The sequence below is a fragment of the Dioscorea cayenensis genome, chromosome 20, assembly GCF_009730915.1.
Source record: "Dioscorea cayenensis subsp. rotundata cultivar TDr96_F1 chromosome 20, TDr96_F1_v2_PseudoChromosome.rev07_lg8_w22 25.fasta, whole genome shotgun sequence".
Lineage (NCBI taxonomy): Eukaryota > Viridiplantae > Streptophyta > Magnoliopsida > Dioscoreales > Dioscoreaceae > Dioscorea > Dioscorea cayenensis.
In genome coordinates this window covers 1,694,471-1,702,219 of record NC_052490.1, presented here as the reverse complement: position 1 = coordinate 1,702,219, position 7,749 = coordinate 1,694,471, and the positions used below count along the sequence as shown (strand labels likewise).

General features: G+C 43.0%; 2 non-coding genes across 2 annotated transcripts; both read right to left on the bottom strand.

The window, feature by feature from the left end:
* Positions 1–382: 382 nt before the first annotated feature.
* Positions 383–489, bottom strand: LOC120252131. Its single transcript, XR_005533678.1, has one exon. It is a non-coding gene; the product is annotated as a small nucleolar RNA R71 (small nucleolar RNA).
* A 4,159-nt stretch (positions 490–4,648) lies between these two features.
* On the bottom strand, positions 4,649–4,755 carry LOC120252425. Its single transcript, XR_005533955.1, has one exon. It is a non-coding gene; the product is annotated as a small nucleolar RNA R71 (small nucleolar RNA).
* Between the last annotated feature and the right edge of the window lie 2,994 nt (positions 4,756–7,749).

Below are 7,749 nucleotides of genomic sequence, written 5' to 3'. Positions count from 1 at the left end.
ACAGAATGAGCAACAGCGAACACTATCTGATTGTGCCAGACCTTCAGTATTGGGGACACAGTCGAGTATTGTGCGTCCCCCAATTACAGCTAAGAATTTTGAGCTGAAGCCGGTATTAATCCACATGTTTCAATAATCCGCACAATTCAATGGTTTGGCCGATGAGGATCTAAACAGTCATATAGAGAGCTTTCTCGAGGTATGTGATATGCTGAAGATAAATGGGGTGATGGATGATGGCATCAAATTGAGAGCCTTCCCATTTTCCCTAAAGGGGAGAGCGAAGCAGTGGCTACACTCATTACCTTGAGCATCAATTACCACATGGGAGGAGATGGTAGAAGATTTTCTAGCCCGTTACTTCCTTCCCATAAAATCAGCAAAGCTTAGGAATGAGATCTCATCCTTTGTTCAGTTGGAATTGGAGCCTCTATTCGAGACATGGGAAAGGTTCAAGGAGCTTCTGAGAAAGTGCCCGCAACACGGATTCCTGGAGTGGATGATTGTTCAAACCTTTTACAATGGTTTGAACCCGAGTACAAGGCAACTCTTGGATGCGGCAGCAGAAGGTACCTTAGGTAGAAAGACCCCCGATGAAGCCCCCCAATTAGTTGAGGAAATGGGGTTAAATAGCTACCAATGGAATACTAGGGAGAAGAAAAAGGTGGCCGGTCTCTATGAAATTGATGCAGTAACTTCATTGGCGGCCCAAGTAGAGAATTTGAGTAAGAAGTTAGATCTCCTAACTTCAAATAGAGTGTCGGCAGTGACTAATTGCGCCGGTTGTGGTGGAGGACCTTCTCCCTCCGATTGCACGATCTCTATTGGAGATGTTTCTTCAGTGGAAAATGTTGATTTTGTAGGTAATGGCATTAGACCTCAAGGAAATCCATATAGCAATACCTACAATTCAGGTTGGAAGAATCATCTCAACTTCTCATGGAGTAATCAGGGTCCACAAAAGGACATGAGACCACCGGGTTTCCAACAACAACACCAAGCCCCTCAGGTGGAAAACAGAGACTCAGGTTTGGAAACCCGAATAACGGACTTAGAGAAGCACATGGCTAGATTTGTGCAATCTGCAAATACAAGGTTTGAATCAGTCCAGGCTATACTTCGCAATCACACCGCTTCTTTGCATAACCTTGAAAACCAGGTGGGGCAAATTGTGAAGTCTCTCTCCGAAAGGCCACATGGAAGCTTGCCAAGCAATACAGAAACTAACCCTAGAGAACATGTGAACGCGATCACTTTGAGAAGTGTTCGTGAGGTTGAAGGTAGGCTTCCGAGTGAGAAGCCAAAAGAACACGCACGTGAGGTTGTAGATGTAGAAGAAGAGACAAGCAAAGAGAAAGAGGTGGCACCCCTACCTTTCAAGCCAAGATTCCCTTATCCCTCTAGATTGAAAAATGACCAAGGGGATTAACAGTACAAGAAGTTCCTGAGTTTATTCAAGCAACTCCACATCAATATTCCTTTTGTCGAGGCATTGGCTTAAATGCCTAAGTATGCGAAGTTCCCAAAAGACTTGTTGACAAACAAGAGGAAGTTGGAGGAGAATGCTTCAGTGGTTTTAGATGCTTCATGATCGGCAATGTTGCAAAAGAACATGCCAAACAAGAAGAAAGACCCGGGAAGCTTCATCATTCCGTGTAACATTGGCAACTTAGGTGAGTAAATGGCATTGGCGGATTCAGGGGCAAGTATCAACGTCATGCCATACACTTTCTTCCAAAAGCTAGGCTTGGGAGAGCCAAGGCCTACTCGGATGACTTTACAATTGGCGGACCGAACGGTGTGACATCTGAGAGGCATCATTGAAGACGTGCTTGTCAAGGTAGACAAGTACAATTTTCCTGTTGACTTTGTATTGCTAGACGTCGATGAGGATGCAGATGTACCCTTGATACTTGGGAGACCATTCTTGTGGACTTCCTAAGCATTGATTGACATGGACGGCGGAGAGCTCACATTGAGAGTTGGAGATGACAAGCTCACATACCGCCTTGCTGAAGCCATGTGGCATTCCCTTGATTTCGATGATACTTTGTATTTTTTAGACACTACTAATGACCTTGTTGATGAATATATGCAGGAAATGTTCAATCCGGATCCATATGAAGGTTTGTTCGACCAAGAGGAGCGACATGAAGATGTAATGATGCTTGGATCGACGGATGAAGTACCACCTATCCCGGGAATCTTCAAGAAGGTACTCCGGAAGATGAAGAGGGCTAGGAGACGCCACCAGAAACACTCCAAGGATGTTGGAGATGTACGTGAGCCAAAGAAGTTAGATGAACTATTGCTAGGTGGTCCCAAGCCAGATAATACACCCTCTACCCTCAAGAGACTTTACACATAATACTTTCAAGCCATGGGTAAGAGGGCAACCTTCATTCATGAGCCCCGTGAGGTAAGGCAAGGTACGTCAAGCTAAGTGACGTTAAACAAGCACTTCTTGGGAGGCAACTGATAAGTGTCTAAATATAGATGTTTTCATGTATATATCAAATTCACATTGCATGTATTTTATGAGGTTTAATGCCCGTTTTGTGCTTAATCATCTAAGATTTACTTTGTAGGGCATAAGGAAGCCATGGAGAGCAAGAAGATATCATTTGGGCAAAAAGAGAAGAAAACAGGAATTTCATACTACCCCCATACTACCTAGTATGGGTGCCATATGCACTGTAGCGGCGGAATGATTTGGAGTGTCTGCCAAGATTTCCATACTACCCAGTATACGGTACCATATGGAGGCCGTATGGACCCCGTATGGATCACGAATCTAGGGTTTTTGAGTGCTATATGACCCCATACGACCCGTATGCCTCGGGGGGATATAAATACCAACTTTTAGAGCAAAACAAAGGACTTTTTGGCTAGACTTTTTCTTGGTTGATTTTGGGGAGATCACTTGGGAGATTTTGGGTGACCTTGGGAAGGAGAAGAAGGGCAAGTAAGCTAAGAGATCCTTCAAGCCCAAGGTCCAAAACTCTCAAGGAAAGAAGGCAACATCATTCAAGCGGAGATTTACCATGATTTGAAGGAAGGTGACCCGCGGCTAGAGGAAGCGTCATTTGGCACTCCGTGGGAGGGGAAAGCGTCATTCGGCACATTCTTCACCTCCTCCTCCACCATTTCATTTAGGGAGTGTCATTTATGCTTTTGTTTCATGTTTTGCTTGTTTGTATTGCTTGTTGTGGGATGATGACACACTAGACCCCCAAGGCCACCGGGTGTTGGTGAACCTTGGGGGGTTTTATCATGTATGTTGGATGATAGCTTGTTAATTCCATGCTTGGGTAATTTTGAGATTTAATCCATTGTTTTCATGCTAAGTACTACACTAAGGGGAAATCCGTAGCTCTTTTATGAATGATGCATGTAGATGTAACTTGCTCGCATGTATTAGGTCATGAATGGATTAAAAGGGGATGCTTGTATCATCACGCCGAGAAATCGGGTGTTTGGTAGCCCTCCATGTAGGTTTAATCCGAAGAAGAGTAGGTTTAATCCTAAGTGAGATTTCCTTGTACTCAATGCAATCGTAGGAATGTGGATTTGGAAGAAATTCCTATCTATGTTTGTATGGGATTAGAGTTCAATCACCGAGAAATTTGGGTTATTCTAATCTTGGAATCTCGTGGTCCATTTTACCCTTGCATCTTTAGATCATCATCCATGTTGCATGATAGCCCCTCAATGGGATCCACATCCATAGGCCTTTGCATCTCATTGATTTTCTTGCTTGCTTATTACTTGTTCTCTCTAATTTAGTCATAACCTTGTTTTTAGTTTTAATTGCATTTAGTAGAGTAAAATCCATCACTTGAGATCTTAGGCTTGATAATAGCTTGAGAAGGAGTAATAGGAGATCCTTAGCCCCGTGGAATACGATCCTCGTGTCTTCGCACGAGGTATTACTTGGCGATCCCATACACTTGCGGGGAAGCAATCAAGTTTTTGGCGCAATAGCCAGGGGATCTTTAGTGAATTCTAGGAAACTTTTAGATTATTATTCTAGCCATTTCATTCTTTACTCATTTTTTTTATTTATTGTTATTTTTATTTCCCTTTAATCTTAACTTTCTATCATCTTTCTCGGTTTTGCAGGGTACTGTGCATGACACGCTCAAATCCATCGACATTGATTACACCGGATAGTGAAATTGAAAGAACTCTGCATCGGAGATTGAGAGAGGTTGGTGAAGGATCGGGTTCGCAGAACATTGAAATTGAGGATAGAGAGTCTTCAATCATGGCCGAAGAGCGACGCACTCTATCCGAATATGAAAGACCCCAATTCACGGGAGATGAGTTTAGTGTTCAAGCACCGACCGTGGCGTCCAACAACTTTGAAATTAAAGCGAGTACAATCGACATGGTCCAAAACTCGGTTCAATTCAATGGTCTAGCAAATGAAGATGCACATGACCACCTTTCCCGGTTCCTCCAAATTTGCTCTACATTCAAGATTAATGGGGTGTCCGACGATGCGATCCATTTGAGACTATTTCAATTCAGTTTGAGAGACGGAGCTTATCGTTGGCTTACATCATTATCTCCGGGGTCTATTAAAACATGGAAGGATATGGTTGAGAAGTTCCTTGGGAGATATTTTAAGCCAAGCAAAGCGGCGAAGTTGAGGTAAGAAATTTCAGCCTTTAAACAAGGGGAGTCCAAAACATTGTTTGAAGCCTATGAGAGATTCAAGGATCTCCTTAGAAGGTGCCCCCGCCATGGTTTTGCCTCATGGATGCGAGTCCAAATAATTAGTGGGTGGTTCCCTTAGTAACAAGTATCCTGATGACGTCGAGCAATTACTTGAGTCTATTTCAAGCAATGAATCACATTGGGCCTCAAGAGGATCTACAGAAAAGACTGTTGGGCTTTACGAAGTTAGTAGCAATGATACCTTGGCCGAGAAGGTTGATGTGTTGACTCGAAAGCTTGATTTTCTTATGGGCAGTAGTTCGAGGTCAGAATTAGTGATGAATTGTAGCACTTGTGGTGGTGGGCATGATGCAGCCCAATGTCCAATTGTTAGTTCCTCTGTTGCGTCCATTGACAATGTTGACTATATTGGAGGGCAACGAAGTCAAGGGAACCCGTATAGCTCGACTTACAATCTAGGGTGGAAGAACCACCCAAAATTTTCATGGAACCAAGGCCAACAGCAACCAAGAGGTGCACCATCTCAAGGACCTCAATTCAAACAACCGGCCATGGAGAGGAAGTTCTCCACTAAATAGGTTCTTGACAAGTTCATGCTTAGTACAAATGACAGGTTCAATAGTCTAACTAGTAGCATGGATGCACAATTTGGCAAGGTGAATGCTCAACTCACTCAGCACACCGAATAATTTAGTGAGATAGGTACTGTTTTAAGAAACCTCCAAGCTTCTGTGAAATCTCTTGAGCATCGAGTGGGGGAACTCGCGAAGGCACAATCTGAACGTCCTCTAGGTTGCCTTCCAGACAATACGGAAGACAATCCAAGGGAGCACTTAAAGGACATTGCTCTTAGAAGCGGGAGGCAGGTGGAGACAAGTGTCGAGGTTGACCCAAGTGTCAAGAAAAGTGGGGTAGCCTCCGGGGAAGACCCCAAACTAGTTGAAGAAAATAGTGAAGACAACAATCAGGGAAGAAATGCCAAGCCCCAACAACAAGGACCATCAAAATCATCCGAGTACAAGCCTCCAATCCCTTATCCAACCAGATTGAAGCATGACAAGGAGGATGTTCACTTCTGAAAATTCATTAACATCTTCAAACAACTCCACTTGAACATCTCGATAAATATGCCAAGTTTTTAAAAGAGCTCCTCACGAACAAGAGGAAGTTGGAGGAAGAGGGCACGGTTGCACTTACGGGGCATTGCTCCGCTATTATAGAAAAGAAGCTCCCACAAAAGTTGAAAGATCCTGGAAGCTTCATTATCCCGTGCATGCTTGAAGGTGGAGTCCAAGAAAATGCTCTAGCCGATTCGGGGGATATCATAAATGTCATGCCCTACACCATGTACTTCAAACTTGGCTTGGATGAGTTGAGGCCCATGAGGATGACTTAATAATTGGCGGATCATTCAACAAGAAAACCTCGTGGAATTGTTGAAGATGTAATTGTCCGAGTGGACAAATTTGTTTTTCCCATGGATTTTGTCATCATGGACATAGATGAAGATGTGGAGATGCCACTAATTCTTGGCCGACCATTCCTCAGTACCTCGGGTGCCTTTATTGACTTGAAAGGAAGAAAGTTAACGTTAAGAGTCGGAGAAGAGGAAGTGGTGTACACTTTTCCGGCTGCCATGAAACATTCTTTAGATCATGATGACACACTTTACTTCGTTGATGAAATTGATAGATTGATTTCTGATTGTGTGCAGGAGGTTCTCTCTATAAATCCCTTGGATGAATACTTGGGAGAGTTGGAGAATGAATAACAAGGAGAACCTCACCAACATCCTCAAATTCATAATTTGAAGCAACCAAAAGAGAGGGTGTCTTGCACTAATGCTAAGGAAAAAGAGAAAAAAGAGTCATTTGTTAAGAAGATGTGGAGGGAGATTCATGGGAGAAAGAAGAAAGGTAACAAGCCTTATCACCCCTCATCTCATGGAGGAAAGGTAAATTTTTCACCCCTCTCTACTCATAAGAAATTTGAGGCCTTTTCAATGTTGTCACTGAATTTACCAGGAAGAAACATTGCTACAAAGGAAACCGGGGGTGGTTTCAAACTCTTTGAGCCCCCTTGAGGTAAGGAATGAGGTACGTCAGGCTCGTGACGTAAAACAAGCGCTTCTTGGGAGGCAAACAAAGTGTTCGGTGGTGCTTGCTTACATTTTTCGTATTTTAGGTCCTAGTTCATTTCAATTCTCGTATTTCTTAGACTTGTTTAACTTTTGAATAAGTTCATGCTCACACACTTGGCGTAGTGCTCTCATCGTTTTAATTGTGGTATGTTTGTGCAACTTCTTGAGAAACTCATATTTAGGTGTTAATTCATGCACTAGATCATCATTTTATTCAATTCACTAATTTTTTTAGGAGTCTTCTAGCTTGCTATATCATTTTTTCATCATTTGGGGCAGGTTTTCAAAGTTTTAATTGGTCTTTAATGTCATAGGGCCTTAGTGGGCCGTATGGAGGCCGTCTGAGACGAACGCAGAGCCAAATTTGGGCTCTATGCCGTCCCAGAATGCCCTTTGGGGCCGTCTAAGACGGCCTTGCCCCTCGGCTGAGAGAGCCGAGAGGGCCCGTAGGCCCCCCCCCTCCCTCCCCCCTCTTATATCTCTCTCCTCTCTCTCTCTCTCTTCCACTCTCTCTTTTCTCTCGTTTTTCCTCCAAGTTTCTCTCTTCATTCTCACTCAATTCTTGACCAAATCTCCTCATTTTTTATCCTAATTCTCCTCCTCATCCATTTGAGACGTCGATCTAGTTGTTTTCTTCGAGTTTAATGCTAGTTTTCTCAAGATTTCATTGGTATGCTTTTTCAATGCCCTAGTTTTATCTTTTTCAATTCTTGAACATTCTTGGAGCTTTTGTGTGGAATTTCTTTAGCATTTTGCTTTGTTTGGATGGTGTGATTATTATGGATGAGTCAACCTTGAATTTATGTAAAAACATTTTTCGATTTTCATGTTTTTGGGGAGGTTCTGTCGAAATGCATACGGCCCCCATACGGCCGTATGGACACTTTACTTCATATTTTTCATTGTTTCTTTATTTCTTACACTAT